This window comes from Rhinatrema bivittatum, chromosome 1 (genome assembly GCF_901001135.1).
Source record: "Rhinatrema bivittatum chromosome 1, aRhiBiv1.1, whole genome shotgun sequence".
In the NCBI taxonomy this organism is placed as follows: Eukaryota; Metazoa; Chordata; class Amphibia; order Gymnophiona; family Rhinatrematidae; genus Rhinatrema; species Rhinatrema bivittatum.
Window position 1 is genome coordinate 800183629 of NC_042615.1, and position 21390 is coordinate 800205018.

The following is a 21390-nucleotide window of genomic DNA, read 5'->3' on the forward strand; positions in this document are numbered from 1 at the left end:
CCATAAACACCCCTTCACACATACAGACATTACTCCCACTCCCACAAACCCAACTTATACAATCCTACATGCATAACCACATCTCAAATACCCCATTGTATGTGGGTAGTTTTGATGGGATCATTTTCAAAGTGAACTATATGAAATTCACTTTGAAAATTGGTGTAAGTCAGGCACATATTTGCTGCCGTTTTATGTGTAATGTAATGATCATTATTATTTCTTAATATCTATACCACTTATCAAAATTCCTAAGTGGTTCACAGTAACACATTCATAGTAAATAAGCATAAAACATAAAAAGAAGTTTGGCTCAAAAAATAAAAAACATAAAAATCAAGAATAAAATCATAGCATGATATAATTAAAACTCTGCAATACAAACCTCATCTTTTGACTCAGTTAATTGTTAAAGGTTTATTTCAACTGTAGCCAAATGGTTGTGAGAAGAGAAAGCTCCTAACTTTCTTTCTAAATCTTGTAATTGAGCATTCTTCTTTTGTTTCTCATGGCAGTAGATTCAATGTTAATCCATGTTCAGTTCCCTGAACATAGAATAACTTTTTCCATGACTTGTCAAGCCTGATAGTACAAAAGGAAGGAACATTAAGCAATCCTAGAAAGGCTGATCTAAGTGGTCTCAATGGACAATACAATTTAAGGGCAGCATGAAACATAGTGAACTATCTCATTGATTCCTTTAAACAGCAGCATTAAGGTCTTAAACTTAATGTGCCATTTACCTGGTATCCAATGCAAGTTCACTAGGATCGGGGTACAGTGATCCAGGAAACTATTCAAGCTGCTAAATTTTGGAAACACTGAAGAGTTTGGATAGTTGTTTGGGAGAGCCCCAGATTCAAAACATTATAGTGATCTACAGATGAGAGTATCAAAGAATACAGAATGTTTTTTAAATCATTGTCAGAGGGATAGGGACACAATCTGCACAGAAGATGTAACTTGTAATAAGCACTCATGACTACCTGAACAATTTGAGATTCAATTGTAAGTTTTGTATCTAGGAAATCCATCAAATCCCCCGCTTGTGTTGTGAGCACGAGGGAGCACTCACTTTTTCTGGAGATTGTGTGCCCTTGCATCACAGCACAACCCCAGAGGAGAACCAAGAGCATGTACCAAGGTAGGCGAGATGTATCTGAGCACGGGCTGACAGGATAAAGACTCAGAGCACTCTGACCTCCACCCAACCTAAACACACCAGAAGAGACCCAGCAACACAATGCTGGTCTTTGGGGTAGACCTCCGGCCACTCAATAGCCCTTTCAGACCTGCCACCTAGGAACAGCAGGTGTGATAGGACCGCAGAGGTTGAAGACATGTGATGACTCTGGAACAAGGGTGAGACATAGGTACTTGGAGACTTGGATGAGACAAAGGCACTTGGAAATTCAGGCAGGCACTGCCCCTCAGCATGCCCTACACAGCCCCCCATGGCTGGTGCGGACCCCACTGTCCCACTGCGCTCCCTACACAACCTGAAGAGGCTAGACATGGACCACATGGAGAGCGGGATAAGCACAGGACTGAAGCTCAGGAAGAATAGGGAAATCTTGGCAGCGCTTGAAAGGATCCAGGATGGAACAGGGCTCCAATGACCAGGAACAGGACTCAGGCTCAGATTCAGACACGGATCCAGGCTTAACACTGGATGGTCATCTGGAGTCAAAATCCGGGCAGAAGAGACAAGGCTGGGATACCCAGAACCAGGAACTACAGGATCAGGAGCAACTGAACACAGGAACTGAAGAGACTGGGACATCCAAACACAGGGTCCGAAGAAGACTGGAACATACGAAGACAGGAACCGAAAAACTGGAACATCTAGACACAAGTCAGATGAGGACACAGGATCCATCGAGAGACCAGGAATACAGGACGAAGACAAGGGAGGTCCCATGATGAACAAAGGACCTTGAAGAAGTGAAAATGGACCTCGGAGCCTCCTGGAACAGGAAATGAGTCAAAGAATACAGGAGCAGACAAGCTCCTTGTGTAGGCCCCCCTGATCTGATGAAGAACTCTTTTAAAGGGCTGAAGAGGAAATGTAGGGAGATGTCATCAAACAGGGCCGTGGGGCTTTTCCCACCACGGGTCCTTTAAATATTGTACAGAGGCACAGCCACGCGTCTAAGGAAAGCTGATGCAGGAGCAGCGGTGGCAGTATCCTTGCCATGAAGAGAGGATTGGCATTTGGTGCCATGAAAAGTACAATGGTATTGGAGGCACCTGGGCCATGAAGATGAAGCTGGCAGCGGCACTCCCACCGTGAAGGGAAGAGGGGAATTGGCAGCTCCACGCCGCGGAAAGGACAATGTTGGCAGCGCCTCCACCCACCATAGAGAGGAGACAGCGGTGGCAATGGTGGTGGCACTCGGGCTGCAGGGAGTAGTGGCATTGGCAACCTCCCACCACAAGACAAAGGTGATGTCAGAGGCCTTCGAGCCGTGAGAGAGTTAAGAAGCTGCTCGCGGTTAAGCCTGCGAGCAACATCGTAACAGCTTGACAGACAACTGGAATAGAATTTCCTTCAATAGATAAGAAATTTAGGATTTCATCAGAGGGAAATTTAGCAAGACATAGGATCTCAGATTTTTTTAATGATGAGCATAAGTTTGTTGGAAAATAGCCACCCCTTTAAAGCAAACATGGACATCTTATCCAAGGCTTCCAAGAGGGAATCTTTAAAGGGGATAAAAAGTTTTATGCTGTCAGCAAAAATTCAATATTCCATGCCCAGCTTATGTATTTATTTATTTATCTATTTATTTATTTATTTAAAAGTGTTTTTATACCGCTATTTCAAACAAAGTTTAGTCAAAACAGTTTACATAAATGTAAAAAACATAAAAATAATAAAATAACTAAAAAATTACATAAATAACATAATACTAAAAATAAAAGGTTAATAAATTATAAATAATTGAATTAAATCAAAACAAATCAAAATCGAGATCAAGTGCTATGTTATAGCCGCTGAATATATATGGAAGAAAGGGGAAAATTGAGGAGGAGGGATGATTTTTACAAATATGTATATAGACTAATGGAAGGGGAATTTGGGATGAAAATACTGATATGTTTGGTTGATGAAGTTTTGAAGGCAGTCTGAAACAGGTATGTTTTTAAAGATTTCTTGAAACGTATAGGGTTAGATAGTAATTGCAGTGAGTCAGGTAATGCATTCCAGAGGGAGGGGCCTGCTACTGAGAAAGCCCTTTTCCTTGAAATATCTAGTCTTGCTAGTCGAGGTGAAGGGATATCCAGAAGGTTTTTAGTAAGGATACAACAGATCAGGACAATGCAAATGTTAAACAAGTATGCCAAGATGGCAGAACCTTGGAGAATTGCAGTTTTGAATTTAAAAACATCCTATTGTATCTGATCACAATCTGTTGCATTTGGTCTGTTAAGAATGAACTAAACCCATGTAGTATTTTCTATTCCAATCTCTTGTAAATGTGTTAAAGAATTGTCCTCCCCACCTCAGTTCCCAATAATGTATGTATTTATTTATTTTAATTGTTGTGCCCTGCTTTTGTCACTGTGACGGAAAGGTGCATGAAAAGAAACTTACCATTAATATTACCTAAATATGGCCTTAAATAAAATACATTATTTTGAAACAGCTCTGTTTCCTCTTTTCCAGCAGATTTTTATTTTCTTTGCTATCAGTGCAATAATGATTGATCATGTAGCACTTATTCACAATGTAATGCAAGAAACTGAATGCTCCCTTTTACAAAACTACTTTGAAAAGCATTCCTGAAGTCATGCCTCAGAATGCTTTCCCTGCTTGTTTAAAACTGCCTGGCATGTGAACTCTTCAAACGCAACAGATTGTTAAGGTCCTTGAGGTCAATTTGAAAGGGCACTTAGCTGGTTAAGTTGGATTTAACCAGCTAAATAGGAGCCACTGTATATTCAGCAACTGCCACTTTGTCAGTTAAGTCACTTAACTTACTAACTGGGTAATTCATCAAAATGTGTTAAGACCCTAATGCGAGCGAAAAGGCCCTAACACATGTCGCCAAGAACAAAGAGATCGGGGTAATGGCAAAGTTCTTTATTCTCACAGTATATGGTGCCATTACCCCGATCTCTTTGTTCTTGGTCGCTAAACAGCTATCTTGGATCGGCTTCTGTTGTGTTTTTTTGGGACCTAACAAATGATTTGAAACTATGTATTTATATTTTAGATTGTTATTTTTGATTTGCAAATAATATTACTGAGATTTGCACAAATCAATCAATCAATCAATCAATAAATAAAAAATGTGATAAATATCACAATGCCCATTTGTATGCAAATGTTATATTTTGTGTGCAAGTGGGAGGAGTTGGGGAGGGGTTTACGGAAATGAGGGTCTTCAAGCCAGAATGCGATAGAGTAATGCACACTAATGTGGGATTAAATGCCAGAAATAACTCCACCTTTTTTTTTTTGCTGTTATTGTGGATCGTGGGTATTAGCGCAGTGATTATCAAACACAATAAAAAGAGGTATTCTATCAAACACACCTACCAGGCCTTCCTCGGTCAATAAAAACACCTGTTCTTAACTGGCCTAGCTTCTTAAACCCATAATGTTTGTGGCAAATTTACTTGTTGGGGGATACTTGATGCTCCGGGAAGCTCGACACAGACAAGAACAAGTGGAACAACAACAACCACCAGAACAGGCAAGGGCTGTTCCAACCCCACCTAGGGAAATCCTGTGCCAGAGGCTGAGCCACTGGCCCCTCAGGGAGAGGGTCAGGGCCTATGGCAGTGACTGGCTGCAAGTGGCCATGGCAGAGGAGATACAGGGAGCACATCTTTCCTCTCAAAGCATCATTGCTGGGCATGCCAGAGAATTATGTGGTTAGCAGTTATCGTCCCATCTCTCGGGCTATCCTGGAAATATATGAAGAAATCCAAGGGGATATGGACTCGGTGATGAAAACATTCCACGCTGTGCCTGACCTCACCAACTACTGGCCACCCTGCATTTCATGGAAATCGTATCCTTTCAAAAGACAGTAGGGGCCATGGGGGGAATCCAAACAACTTTTTCCTGCTGTCTGGACCAGGTCAAAACAGCTGTCTCTGACCGCATTGATCACTATATAGCATTTCCTCGGGACTGGCAGGACTTGATGGACTTGAAGAGAGACTTTTATGCCTTTGCAAACTTTCCCAAAGTTCTTCTAGCTATCGACTGCACTCACATGGCCATCATTCCACCTCATGACAGGGAGGAGATATACCACAACAGACAGCTCTTCCACTCATCAATGTGCAAGTGATCTGTGATGCTTGAATGTGCATCCTTGACGTGGTGGCCAGGTAACTGGGAACTGCTCATGATTCCTTTATACTTGGGCAATTGGGCCTTTGTGAAAATTTTGAGGACAGCCTCTATGGTGATGGTTGACTGATAGGTAATAGAGATGCTTCTTTCTATATTCCATCTCTGGCTATGTGTTCATGATAAATGGCACGACATGGGGAGCGTGGCTGTGGGGGATGTAACAGCATCACTGACATGACAAGAGGCTTACACACTTACGACTGCAGGCCATTGCCCCAGATCCTGCCATTTTCTCCCCATGCTGCAGAGGCCTGCTAATCTTGTGAGGGCAAACAATGCACTTGCCATAAAGATTGGTGTGTGAGCAGACACCTTACACTTTCTATGTGTTCACTTTCAAAGTGGCCTGTTCCTATCTTCCCATTTGTAACAGTTGAAATCTCACTGGTAAATCACAAGCTTGAAATATCCACACTGCTGGTACTGCCAGATCACATGTGGCCTGTTGGTGATGCATCGGCCAGTATGTCTGGCACAGTTTGTCTTGATCAGCACATAGCTAAACCAGAAGCAATGGCCTATGCATTTTGGGGGCCAGGCATATCCCCTGTGTTAGAGTTCACAAATTGGTATCTCTGGAGGACATACTGCAGAGCATGCAGGGACTTGCCCAATTCTGAGGTAGTGATTTTTCTGTTAAGACAGGTGAGGTAGCTCTTATATATTGCTTCAAGATTAGCTGACTGCTACAAATGAGTCGCCTTAGCATGGTGTGAGGTCCTGGCATGCATTTGTTGGAATACCCAGATGTAATTTAGTAGTCCAGATGATCTGAGCTAGATTTGGCTCCTGCTATCCTGGACATATACTGTCCCAGAACAATGTGCAATTGTTTTTCCTGAATTGTTTTTCAGGAGAACCGAAAAACAATTGATTTTTTTCTGAAATTTCGGAAAAAATTAATTTTCGGGTTAGTGCGCAGAGTTAGTGCACACTAAAGGGCAGTTAGTGGGTACTAATGGGAATTAGCGCGCACTAACTCCTGTTAGTGCGCACTAACCCAAAAATTGGGGCCCCTGAAAAAAAAAAACCAAACCGCGAGAAAAACGAAATTCACGTGGGGGGTCTCCGAAATGAAGCCCAACATGATATATCAACCCAAAGCACATCTCTATTTTTACAGCTCAGGCTAAGCTACAGGCTAGCTCCTAAGCATGCCAACCAGATCTTCAAGTGACTTTGCTATGATTGATGCCATAAATCTGTCTTTGCCACAGGAGATTATGGGTATGATTGCAGGACCTGGCTTCTCACCCCTTTGCCATTCCCAGCATGCCGGCAGGGATGAGGAATAATGAGGAATTATGTTCTACCCACTGTATTATCGAAGACACTTTCATAGTTCTCAAAAGAAGATTTTCTGTTTGGACAAAATGGGTGGAGGTTTAATGTATGTCCCTCCCAAAGTAGAAGATATAATGCTTCTCTGCTGTGTCTTCCACAATCACGTTCTACGCCATAAACTGTCAATGGAGATATTTCCTGCTCTACCCCCGGATCCCCCATTTATACCCACACAAGCCAAAGACACCACATTGAGTAGCAGCCAGCTTCAGCAAAGCCTTATACAACACTACTTTGCCTGTTAGGCCTCACATATCCCATCCGCTTCCAGGGAAGGGAGGCCAGTAGAGTGTCTGCTGCTGCTCTCCTCTCTGTCATCTTTCTTTCTATCATTGCTTCTCTGTCTGGGTCAGTGTGTAACAGAAAACACATATGCCTATACTTAGGATTCCTTTTGACAATGGAGCACTAGACTGTACTTGAACATAAGAACATAAGAACATAAGAAAATGCCATACTGGGTCAGACCAAGGGTCCATCAAGCCCAGCATCCTGTTTCCAACAGTGGCCAATCCAGGCCACAAGAACCTGGCAAGTACCCAAAAACTAAGTCTATTCCATGTAACCATTGCTAATGGCAGTGGCTATTCTCTAAGTGAACTTAATAGCAGGTAATGGACTTCTCCTCCAAGAACTTATCCAATCCTTTTTTAAACACAGCTATACTAACTGCACGAACCACATTCTCTGGCAACAAATTCCAGAGTTTAATTGTGCGTTGAGTAAAAAAGAACTTTCTCCGATTAGTTTTAAATGTGCCCCATGCTAACTTCATGGAGTGCCCCCTAGTCTTTCTACTATCCGAAAGAGTAAATAACCGATTCACATCTACCCGTTCTAGACCTCTCATGATTTTAAACACCTCTATCATATCCCCCCTCAGTCGTCTCTTCTCCAAGCTGAAAAGTCCTAACCTCTTTAGTCTTTCCTCATAGGGGAGTTGTTCCATTCCCTTTATCAATTTGGTAGCCCTTCTCTGTACCTTCTCCATCGCAATTATATCCTTTTTGAGATGCGGCGACCAGAATTGTACACAGTATTCAAGGTGCGGTCTCACCATGGAGCAATACAGAGGCATTATGACATTTTCCGTTTTATTCATCATTCCTTTTCTAATAATTCCCAACATTCTGTTTGCTTTTTTGACTGCCGCAGCACACTGCACCGACGATTTCAATGTGTTATCCACTATGACACCTAGATCTCTTTCTTGGGTTGTAGCACCTAATATGGAACCCAACATTGTGTAATTATAGCATGGGTTATTTTTCCCTATATGCATCACCTTGCACTTATCCACATTAAATTTCATCTGCCATTTGGATGCCCAATTTTCCAGTCTCACAAGGTCTTCCTGCAATTTATCACAATCTGCTTGTGATTTAACTACTCTGAACAATTTTGTGTCATCTGCAAATTTGATTATCTCACTCGTCGTATTTCTTTCCAGATCATTTATAAATATATTGAACAGTAAGGGTCCCAATACAGATCCCTGAGGCACTCCACTGTCCACTCCCTTCCACTGAGAAAATTGCCCATTTAATCCTACTCTCTGTTTCCTGTCTTTTAGCCAGTTTGCAATCCACGAAAGGACATCGCCACCTATCCCATGACTTTTTACTTTTCCTAGAAGCCTCTCATGAGGAACTTTGTCAAACGCCTTCTGAAAATCCAAGTATACTATATCTACCGGTTCACCTTTATCCACATGTTTATTAACTCCTTCAAAAAAGTGAAGCAGATTTGTGAGGCAAGACATGCCCTGGGTAAAGCCATGCTGACTTTGTTCCATTAAACCATGTCTTTCTATATGTTCTGTGATTTTGAAAAACAGTAGTCAAAGTAAAGATAACATCAAATACATGTGGGTGGTATAACATCAAATACATGTGGGTGGTATTACATGTTCTGCCTGACAGTGAGACTAAAAGAGGCATGTGTCGGGGGATCCAAAATGGCTGTGCTGGTGAGACACATTTGATGGTGATCCCTCGGGACCTACCTGATTTTCGGTCATGCCTCACACTGGCAGGAAATGGAGGGCCAGAGAATGCAAATCTTCATCCATTCCTTTTACCACGGGCCCAATGGACACTCATGTGTGGCAAGGCCTGGAGATTCCTGGAGTTGCTTCACTGGGGAGCATTCGGGAGGAAGTTGTACCCGATGTTCCCCCTGAACACCAAACATCTCTATTTCCAGAAGAACGGACAGCCCCAGCAAACCCAGCCAAGGCAAGATCCTGGGGCTTGTCTCGGGAGATGGTGCCACTGGAAGAAGATAGCGATGCTGAAACCCAAGTGTTTGGTACGAGTCCCACTACAGAACCCCCTAACACCTTGGGCTCGATTGGGGATAATTTTGGAAATGAAACTTGGCAGCAGCACGGCGAGACAGCTTCTGAGACTTTTATTTTCAACCAGCCGAGTTGGTGAGACCTGTACAAATTACCCTTCATACAATATTGCTAATTTTCTGAGTGTTTTGGATGACAGCATGAAAAATGCAGAAATTGAGATTTCAAGAAATCGGGAAGAATGTGTGATCTTGAAAGATATTCAATACTAACTTAAAGGAGAATTCTGGGACAAAATTCAAGTTGGAGATATTGGAAATTCAAGCTTGTACAAAAAATATCCGACTTATTATTTTCCCAAAAGACCCTTTAGTTTCACCCAGAGCCATGTGGAAGAGATATTTACTAGAAATTCTTAAAATACCTAAGCAGACTCTTTCTCCCAACCTGGTGGTCAGATAATTACTACCATTGAATCTCAATTGGATGTCACAAACATTCTTGAAACTACATAGAGGAAATTGGTTACCCCAGCTACACTCATCGTCACTCTTCTTTTAGAGTCTGAAAAGAGTGAATATTTAAAAGTTTCCTGGGGATGATTATGCATGTCTTTCCTGACCTAGCAAGAGAGACTCAGAGAAAGAGGAAACAGTTTCTTATATTAAAACCTAGGGTGTTAGAAATGGGGGCTGCTTTTTTCCTAAATTCCCCTGTAAATGTATCATTAAATATTAAAGCACCCTATATACTTTCTTTTTGCCTTCTCAGCTTTCCTCTTTCTTAAATGAAATATTTCCTCCTGTAGTTAGTTCTTCTCCTATTGCCTGAACTTATAATAAGCCCTCGGACTCCATTCATAATGAGTGATCCTTATTTTTACCAGCTTGTTTCCTATTTTGCTATTTGTTAGTTTTTCTTGAGGATGTGGGATTGGATCCTTTAAACTGAGAACTTAATATATAAGTGGCTTTCTACTTATTTCCTCAGATTTTCTTTTTTTCCTTTTGATGTAAATGTTTTCTTTAGTCATTATGATTGCTATTCAAGTGAAAAACTTCTTGAATTGTATTGGAAACGTTATAAAGAAAAATGTAAAAGAAAACAAAAAGAGTCATGTGTCACAATAGAGTTTGTGTACAACTGCCAACCAGTGTACAGAGCTTGGCCTAACTAGTGGCATTTGGCTTGGCGGGCCTCCCCATCGGACCCCATCCTAGCCCTCACATGTGGGTGAGATACTGCAATAGGTGTGATGGGACCCCAGCTGGGCCTCAAGCATGGAGAGCAACAGCTCTAGAAATGCTATAAATCTCAGTTAGCTCTGAAGCTTAAAGGCACAGCCTAAAGATACAAGTAGACAGTTTAAGGTTTCAGTCACAGAGGTCCCATTTTACAGCCTCATTCCATAGCTGAGAAATATGTGCAGGTGAAGTTCCTGTTCTGGGAGGTTTAGTGTCACATGGGCTTGCCAAGATAATGCTGACATCACTACCTCAGCAATATCAGAGCCACTGCTGACTAGGGTTACCAACTGTCTCCAGATTTATGGGACATGTTGAGTCAGTGAGTGTCTTACTCCCCTGCATGGAGGTATTTATAGTCTTGCTTTTCCTAGGAAATGAAATAGGGAAATCAGAACAATTCCGGTATGTAATGGGTTAAACCCAGAACTATATCAACCTGTCCTGAAAATCAGGAGGCAGTTGGCAACCCTACTCCTGACATCAGAGTGCTCACCTAGAAGGTCTTCACTTACAGCCTTGTTTAAAGCACCTGTGCTACATGGTGCCATTCCCACAATGCTCACAGGTACTTCCAAGCAAGCATACCTCTTTACAGTTGCATGCACTATTACACAGATGCATCCTACTATACCTACCTAGGCTATTTGTCAATTATCATGTGCAGAAGGTGAAGACCTTGGCCGTTGGGATGTCATGTTGGTTTGGTTATCTTCTTGGGGAAGCTACACAAAGATGCAGGTCCGACTCTGTGAAGGCAGGATTGGGAATCAGATGGTGTCCACCCTTCACTTGTATTTTCCAGTCACCTCTGAAATGTCACCATCACAGTATAGTTTCTAATGACTCTAAGAGCACCCACATTTCTCTCAAGAAAAGGTTCATGTCATAGAACCCAATGCTAAGGTATGTTAGAAGCTCTTTATGCCAACTGACCCATCAAGGGTACCTTAGCCAGGAGACAGGAAGCACTCCTCCACCACCACCCCTCATTCTCAGTCCTCCACAAAAAAAGACTGACAGACAAATGTGACAAATTAATAAAAACTTTCATACACAAAAAATGACAAAAGGCAAAGGAACAGGGAAACAGATGAGAAACACAAAACAAAGGACACACCACTCAGAAATTATTAGCTAAACTCCTACTCCAACCAGTATCCAAAACTCACCTCCATTCCTCTCTCTCCCCCATGCCTGACACACCCTTAAAGAGACAGCTGCAGGAAGCTGGGATTATATAAACTACAAAAATAATGTGCCACGCACATTCAATGCTAGTGATGTGCTGAAGCAATGTGGCACGCACTGATGCAACGTGCAACATGATAACGTAATGCGCTATGCGTTACTTGCCCATGCAATGTAGTAGACAGAAATTAAACTAACCACGCCAGTTTTCTAATCGCAAATGCTATTTCCGCTATATTTATAGCAATTTGAAAAATCTAGGCCTAGGTTCTTAGCCGGCTAACTCCATTCACTTAACTGGCTAATTTCTTAGCTGGCTAATTTGGGCAGTGTGCAAAACAGGGCGGTGTTACATAGCTGGATATGTTATCCATCTAAGTAGCAATAGTGAATCTTAGCCAATTAAGTTATCCAGCTAAATTAGACCTGCTCAATTGTAGGTCTAAACTTAGCCAGGTAATAATTATCCAGCTAAGTAACTATTTATCTAGAGATATTCAGCAGCTTAGCCGTGCTGCTGAATGTCCCACCTAACAGGGTTATTCATCAAAATGTGTTATAGTGTTAAAGCACATGATAACACATGCATTAATACCATAATGCATGAAATAATAATGCTAGCGCACATGCAAATTTTAGAAAGGGATGGGATTAGGGAGGAGTTTGGATGGGTTTATGAAAATGAGGGGCAATATCACACCATGGGGTAGATTTTAAAACCCCTGCACGCGTAAATCCTCCCGTATTTATGCGCACGGGGCACTCGCACGCCGGTGCGCCTATTTTGCATAGGCCGCCGGCACGTGCAAAGCCCTGGGACGCGCGTAAGTCCCAGGGCTTCGTAAAAGGGGCGGGATGTGGCATGTCCGGGGGCATGTCCGGGGGCAGGGGGCAGTCCGGTGCGGGTCCGGGGGCATGGCGATGGTTCGGGGGTGGGCCGGGAGGGCGGTCCCGAGTCCCCCGGCACTGCGGCCTATGTCGGGGCGGCACGCGCAAGTTACGCCTGCTTCAAGCAGGCGTAACTTGCCCAACAAAGGTAGGGGGGGATTTAGGTAGGGCTGGGGGTGGGGTATAGATAGGGGAATGGAGAGGAAGGTGGGGGGACGCGGAAGGAAAGTTCCCTCCGAGGCCGCTCCGATTTCGGAGCGGCCTCGGAGGGAATGGAGGCAGGCTGCGTGGGTCTGCGCGCGCAGGCTGCCGATTTTGCGCAGCCTTGCGTGCGCCAACGCACGTATGTTTTGAAGATCTATCTCCATGTGATATCACAGTTTTAACTACACTTTTCTTCCTGGTGTTAAGCTCTGTGCTATGACCAAAATGGCCGTAATACAATTTGTGATACTTTTTTTGAATTATATTTCAGAGTAAGAGCAAGTGCATGAGAGAGAGAGTACCTCTGGGAAAACCCTCACAGTATGCAACTATTTATATACCTATAGAAGGGGCATCTAATGGCTTGAGGTGAAGTGTTGGTGGTGGTTTAGGGTTTAGGGACCAGTTTTACATGCAGAGTGAGATGTACAAACAGCACACTACACCTTGGTGAAGATTTGACATCATTTGGAGTGAAGAAATTCTCACAAAGATGAAATGCTGTAGTATGTTATCTTGCCCTAGATTGATGGTACCCTGTTTAGAGTCCATAAAGCTAAGGCAAGAGAATATAGTAGACATGGCATCTTTGTGAGACTTTCCTCACTCCAAATGAGGTCAAATCTTCACCAAGTTGTAAGGTGCTGTTCGTGCATCTCATTCTGCATGCAAATCTGGCCCCTAAACCCTAAACCACCACCAACACCTCATGTCGAGTTCTTAGATGCTATCCTAGAGAGATATAAATAATTGACTACTATAAAATCCTTATAGATAGTCTTTACTCTCTAAGTTTCTTTCTTTCTCTCAACTAATTCTAAAATTTCCATATGCACATTTATTTTGATGAATCTAGGGGTAATTTTTTTAAAAAAGGTTAAAAACCTGGCTTTTTAAACAAATGTTTTACAAAGAGAATGGAGAATAGGAAGGTAAATAAAGCAGGCATCAGAACATCAGCACACAGCACTTAGTTCAATATGTACGTATTTATTATTTTATTATTCACCGCTTACATTAGATAAAAATATACAGTACAAAGAGTTCTACATGTAAATTAAGACTGTTACATGTATAAAGCGGACAAGATTTATGACATTCATCAAATAGTCTTTATTTTGAAATTATGTAACTGGAACCTTGTTGGCACTTTTGTATAAATGTTTTACCCAAATCAAGTTTTAACATTACTATATGTGCCTATTTGTAAACCGTTGTGACGGTATATAACTTAACAATGGTATATAAAATTTTTTTAAATAAATAAATAAAATAAATAAATTAGCTAGATAACTCGTTGAGATATTTTTGGAATATCTATCCCCTAAGGTTTATTGAAAATGGATGACTCAAAAACCCTGTTCTATTCTTTAATTAAAATGCCCAAAATAAGAAAGATGGGATGAATGGTAATGTACAGTAAACTTTAAATTTGTATGACATGAATTCTGTCGCAAACATAAAATTGCAAAAGAGCTTCCTTTACATCCCATAACACACAGATGTCATCTATGTACCTTTTTTCCAAGTTAGTATTTGTGTATTAAACTGATTAGACTTAAGCCAACTTATCTCAAAATGACACATGTAAAGGTGGCCAATATCATGAGACATCCAGTTTTCTGGAGATTAAGATTCATGAATGTTAATATCACACAATTGCTGCTCACATCTGTTTCATTTTAAATTTCCAGTTGCATCTCTCCTAATTATGAGAAATAGCTCAGGAAGCAACTGACCAAGATCAAAATATTTTCTATTTTTGCAGCTCTTCTTAGCTTTCTCTGATGCAGCCAAGGTGCCAAAATGCCGAATGTGTTAGACTGTGGAAGAAGTAAAGTTAAACTGTTAGAAACTTTTCTAAAAACCCAACTGATGGGAAGTACTCATTATCTTTAAAAATAGTTTTCTTACATATTATATGAAATAATATGCATCAATCTTGTTCTTTTGTATGTAGCAATTTTGGCAGGCCTGCAATCTATCTTTCAAATCTGAACTGGCCATGGAGTTTTCCTTTGTACATCAGTGCCAAAGGGAACATGGCTGTTTTTTTTGTCTATACAACATTTGCACCTGCTTTAAAGGAGGTACAAACGTGTCCAAGTTTGTGCAGACTTCTGAAAATGCAATTCCTTTTGAGTGCGTTCATATCCTAGAGCTACACCCAGCAGAAGTAAGAATCGGTGGCTTATTTATTAAATCACAAAACATTAACGCTGAGGAGGTTGAGTAGAGTTATGAAAGTGATAAATAGTAGTTTGTATTTAATAGATTTTGTGCCGAAATATTGCACAAAAAATGTGATTGTTTTCCATTTGGAGAACTCATTCAGCCAAAAATTGTCCGATGCGGACATCTCCAAAGTAAAGAAGATTTAGCCCAGAATTAAGTATTCCATTTTTAGGCATTAAACTGTGAAAAGTGCTAAAACAAAAAATCACTCAGGAACAAAGAGGAGATTAATAACGCCTGCTCTTTAATGTCTTATATAAAACACATTGTTAATTTGTATTTCCCTTTTTCCATTATGGAGCCCTTGGGACTATGGTTGCTAGATTTTAGGAAGCTAAGAATCAGAGCCAGGCATAGGCTCAGAGCGAGACACTGGCAAAGAGAGGAAGAGCTCTTAAGAGCAAACTCGATATAGAGCAAAAAGAGAACAAGAAAATGAGCAGAGACAGCCAGAGAAGCAGGAGCTACAGGGGAGGAGGAGATTATAGATCTCTAGAGCACCTGGAACACCCCTTACCCTCTCACTTATCATCTGGAAACATTTTACTCGGGTAATGACAAATTTAGCCAGTTTTTTTTTCTTTTTAGGTGTGTGTGTGTGTGTGGGGGGGGGGGGGTGGTGGATGGAGAGGATATTTAAAAATTTGTCATTGTAACCCTTTCAATATCTGTCTCTGTATGTTTGCAGATTCTGCACGGTTTTTTTCCCCTATCTTTTAAGGGGAGTCCAAGGGCTTATTATAAGTTCAGGCAATAGGAGAAGAACTAACTACAGGTAAGGTCTCTAGTAGGGGTGTGCATTCGGATTGACCGCATTAGTAAAACGCAACTCATATTTTTTTTTTACTTAAAAAATTGATTCGACATAAACGATTGGATTTCCCACATATCGAACATAGATATGTTGGATATGTGGGAAATCGCGATTGTTGAGCCAAAATAAAAATATAAACCCCCTCACCCTCCTTAATCCCCCCCCCAGACTTACCACAACTCCCTGGTGATGGAGCGAGGAGTGAGGACGTCATTTCTGCAATCCTTGGCGAGAAGCATGTGACGTCGGCGGCACGTCGAGTGACGCCGGCGTCACGTGATTCCCGGCTCGTTCGCGCCGGACGGCTCGTTCGGCCCAAAAAGAACTTTTGGCCAGCTTGGGGGGGTCAGGAGGCCCCCCCAAGCTGGCCAAAAGTTCTTTTTGGGCCGAACGAGCCGTCCGGCGCAAACGAGCCGGGAATCACGTGGCGCCGCGTCACTCAGACGCGACGTCACGTGATTCCCGGCAAGTTCGCGCCGGACGGCTCGTTCGGCCCAAAAAGAACTTTTGGCCAGCTTGAGGGGGTCAGGAGGCCCCCCCAAGCTGGCCAAAAGTTCTTTTTGGGCCGAACGAGCCGTCCGGCGCGAACTTGCCGGGAATCACGTGACGCCGCGTCACTCGACGTGCCACCGACATCACATGCTTCTCGCCAAGGATTGCAGAAATGACGTCCTCACTCCTCGCTCGATCACCAGGGAGTTGTGGTAAGTCTGGGGGGGGGATTAAGGAGGGTGAGGGGGTTAAAATTTTTTTTTTGCACATATGTACATATACCCAACTCATTGGATTTTTTTTATGTCCATATTGGCCGCAAGTGGGACCCCCTTTCGGACATAAAAAATATGAACATAAAATTTTGCTCTGCACATCCCTAGTCTCTAGGTTGCCCCAGAATACACTATAGGCTGCTGTAAAAAAAACATGAGACCTAGCAAGAAAGTGACCTGCCACAGTTTGAGTCTTTTACAGGAGGACAGTTGAACTTTGCATTCAGACTCATGTCTAGGAGCAGAGTGTCTATCTGATATATTGTCTTAGCTAGTATGAGCAAAAATCAACAATGTCATTTCACTCAGGTCACTTGACCAATTCAGGAGAAATCAGCCATGAGGGTCTATTTCCTCAAATTGTTAAATGGGCTAGCCCTTGTGGCCTGAGAGCCCTGCCTTTGACAGTGAAATTGAGTTCCTCCTTGATGAATCTGAAAAGAAAGTTTTTTGGATCTGTTGTCAGAATGCATAGTATGCTGAGGCCTAGCCTGATACCTGAGGCCGATGGTGGGACCATACACGGCTGGCCAAATGTCATACTTCTGCTTAAGCTATGTCAAGTTAATCCATGTCATTAGTCTTATTTATTTACTGGCTGCGTTGACAGGTGATGACTGCTTTTGAATTTACCTTAATGGTCAAGTTGGTAGTCACAGCTGGCTCCCATATTCTTTATAATAGAGACATGACAGATACAACATTTAAAACTTGATATATGCAGATGACATTGTTCTAACAAAACATACACATTTCCAAAACCATCAGTTATACTACCATGCAATAAACTTACAATACCACCAGATTAATTTCAAAAGTATAACTCTAGCCAAATACAAAAAAATATATATCCTATGGTGTCCATTTTCCATAGAGACAAAGGCTGTCCAAACTGAGCACAATTAGAATTCTTCAATGAGTAAATACAACCTGAAGTTAATCCAAAATATATATATATGACCCTAGATCACAGCCTCACCTTTAGGTAGGAATGTGCATTTGTTTGAAAGGAATTGATACATTGTAACAAATGGAATCCTGTTTATTTCATTAATGGCTCCAAGAAATGAATGGAGGGCTTCCAAAATTCATCACATTTGTTTATATGGTCATGCAAAAGTAAAAATTGTGTTTTGTTTTACGTTTCATTTAGGGGAGCTTTCCCACAAATTTTACGTTTCATTTAGGGGAGCTTTCCCACAAATTCTATTTTGTGTAATGTCTCTTTTGTTTAAAAAAATGGAATGGTAATAAAAAACTGGAAAAAAAAAAAGGCCTCCCAAGGCCCCCCATCCGTACCAACTATCCCTTCCATCTGATGGTGAGAGCTAGGCCTAGGCGGAAGACAGCCTTGCATGGGCGTAGACCACAGTAGGTCGCTGCAACCTCAGCCTAGGCCCCATGCAAAGCTCAGTGGGCATGTCTTGCATTTAGCTACTGAGTTTGATGTAGATGTTCGAGGATGTATGGATGTTGTTCTGATCCGTCTTTACTGTAATATGGTGTTGGGCTCCTTTGAGTAGACGGTGCCACTCCTAGAGAGCTAATTTGACAGTCAGAGCTCTCAATCTCTGATGCTATAATTATGCTCCACAGGGCAGAACTTCTTTGAAAAGAAGGAACATGGATGGATTACTCCTTGAGGAGTGTGATGGCTCAGGACTACCCTCATGCCTAGGGTAGAGGCATCAACTTCTAAGATGAAGGGCCACATAGGATCTGGATGACATAGGCAGGGCCCATCCACAAAATGCCTCCAATGTTTTAGGTAGTCAGTCTTTGGTGTTGGCACTTTTGCAGTTAAGGGCAGTAAGAGGGGCTACCACTGAGGAGTAGTGTGGGATAAACTGACATAAGAACATAAGAACATAAGAAAATGCTATACTGGGTCAGACCAAGGGTCCATCAAGCCCAGCATCCTGTTTCCAACAGCGGCCAATCCAGGCCATAAGAAACTGGCAAGTACCCAAAAACTAAGTCTATTCCATGTTACCATTGCTAATGGCAGTGGCTATTCTCTAAGTGAACTTAATAGCAGGTAATGGACTTCTTCTCCAAGAACGTATCCAATCCTTTTTTAAACACAGCTATACTAACTGCATTAACCACATCTTTGGCAACAAATTCCAGAGTTTAATTGTGCGTTGAGTAAAAAAGAACTTACTCCGATTAGTTTTAAATGTGCCCCATGCTAACTTCATTGAGTGCCCCCTGGTGTTTCTATTATCCGAAAGAGTAAATAACCAATTCACATCTACCCGTTCTAGACCTCTCATGATTTTAAACACCTCTATCATATCCCCCCTCAGCTGTCTCTTCTCCAAGCTGAAAAGTCCTAACCTCTTTAGTCTTTCCTCATAGGGGAGCTGTTCCATTCCCCTTATCATTTTGGTAGCCCTTCTCTGTACCTTCTCCATTGCAATTATATCTTTTTTGAGATGCGGCGACCAGAATTGTACACAGTATTCAAGGTGCGGTCTCAGCATAGAGCGATACAGAGGCATTATGACATTTTCTGTTCTATTCACCAATCCCTTTCTAATAATTCCCAACATTTTGTTTGCTTTTTTGACTGCCGCAGCACACTGAACTGATGATTTCAATGTGTTATCCACTATGACGCCTTGATCTCTTTCTTGGGTTGTAGCACCTAATATGGAACCCAACATTGTGTAATTATAGCATGGGTTGTTTTTCCTGACAATAATAATTAGCAAATCCCTAGAATCTTTGTAGAGCCCGAAGCCCCACCAAACAAAGCCAGTCCCTGATGGCCTTTACCTTTACAGTATCCATGCAGAATCTTTCATTTATTTATTTATTTATTTGAGTTTTTTCTATACCGGCATTCATGATGGAATCGCATCATGCCGGTTTACAATTAACAAGGTGTGCCGAAGGAAAAATAATAATACATCAGTATATAAAAACCTAATAAATAAAAAATAAATGCATAAAATAAATAAATGGTAATCCTAAGAATATAGGGGTAGATTTTCAAAGGGTTACATGTGTAACCATTTAAAACCTACCCCTATACGCACCGAGCCTATTTTGCATAGGCTCAGTGGCGCGCAAGCCCCGGGATGTGTGTGTGTGTCCCGGGGCTTTGAAAAAGGGGCAGCCCGAGACGGGATCGGGGGCAGTAAGGCAGTTCGGGGGGCGGCCTGGGGGCAGGGCTGGGGTGGTCCGAGGGAGGTCCCGAGTCCTCCGGCAGGGGGGTGGGTTAGATAGGGGAAGGGAGGCCTCGGAGGGAACGGGGAAAGCCGTAGGGCCTCCCCTAGGGCTCGGCGTGCACAAGTGTGCACCGCCTTGCGCGCGCCAACCCTGGATTTTATAACATGCGCGCGGCAGCATGCACATGTTATAAAATCGGGTGTACATTCAAAATCTGCCCCATAGAGTGAATGGCCCAGGAGATCACCTGCAGGATGAGTCTTTCCAGATGCAGTAGATGCAGTTGATCAGTAAAATGGTCCCCAGATCTGTGGTCAAGGTAACATGGCCTGGAAAAGGGTCTCCTTTTATTGGAAGGGATTATCAAGGGGATGGCCCTCCGGACTGTAAGAATAAGGAGTTAGTTGATGAGTTCCTTCAGGATAAAGTTCCCTCATGAGAACAAATCCACAAAAGCTTGTGTGGCGAAGCCTGTGAAAAAAAACTCCAAGGTCATGGGAAGTAGTAGTTGGGGAGCTGGAACAGGAAGGACAAGGGTCATTTCCCCATTGGACACTAGGTGTTGAGGTTTCTGGACTTCAATATGCATTGAACCAACACATGGCTTTGGCCAGTGCAGTATAAGCAAAAGCCCTGCTGTCTGCAATGGAGCCTCTCTTCTGGGGCCAAATGGGTATGGCCTAATTGCATGAGTTCTTTGGGAAGGGTAAAGACCAAAGTAGCAGGAGCCGGAGGAGAAAGTGGGCATTGGAACCGGGATGCCAATAAGATGATTCTTTGAGGTAGGTGGATCTCTTGTGCCCTCTGATGGAGATGACTGTCAATTTTCCCAGTCAATGTGATGAGTTCTTTGAAGGATATGGGGATATTCTGAGCAGCAAGCTCATTCTTTATTTTTACGGAGATGCCCTCAAGAAAGATTGCAGCAAGACTGTCCTCTCACCAGTTGAACTTTTTAGCCAGCATTTGGAGTTCTATGTGTATTCTAGCAGGGTTCTAGAGCCTTGGAAAAGGTGAAATAACTTGGAAGTCAAGGTGGCCATACCACAGTGCTCCTTAAAGATGGTTCTGAACAGTTTGAAGAACTGTTGAAAATTGTGTGAAAGGGGTCCCCATGCTTCCAGAGGGGAGAAGCACACACTATGGCAGCTCTGTGAAAGAATATATGTAATCTTGGTCTGATCATCATTGAAGTGTATATGGCACTAATTCAAAAATCCACAACATCGCTTGGGGACCCTGGAATACCGGGGTGGATCTGGAAGCTATGTTATAGGATGCCTGGAGGCTACAGGACGTATTGATATTAATGCTAGAGGAGGTGACATCACTGAAATGGATGAAGCTTGTCTATGGAGGTGGTCAGGAGTTCCAGGATTATCTGCTTATCATGCAAACTATGGACTAGACCCAGGACAGTCTGCAATGATGTCAAGTCTGCAGGATCCATGCCCTCAGCAAGCTATTGCATTTCTGTATCCTCAGGATGAAGTAGAGTTGATGCAACCTGCAGGGAGGAGTCCTGCAAGTCCCTACCATCAGCAGGCAGACCTGGATGAAACAGGGGCCCAGCTGGTTCTTTGCCTTTAGCAGCCAATGTTCCCTTCAGGTTGAGCCTTTGGGTGCCAGTGCCAGGGCCAGCAGATCTTAGGTGGGGGGGGGGGGGGGGTCTGCTTATAGTGGAGAGATTCATCTTAGGGAAACTGGGTTGGACTAGATAGAGGAAAGGCATATCTGGTGGCAGGCAGTGGTCAAGTGTGGCCAAATTTAGGCCTAGGTTACAAAAGGTATACATCCAAAGGGAATGAAGGAACAGATAGGCAGGGCAAGAAGGTAAGAAGAAGAACAGGTGA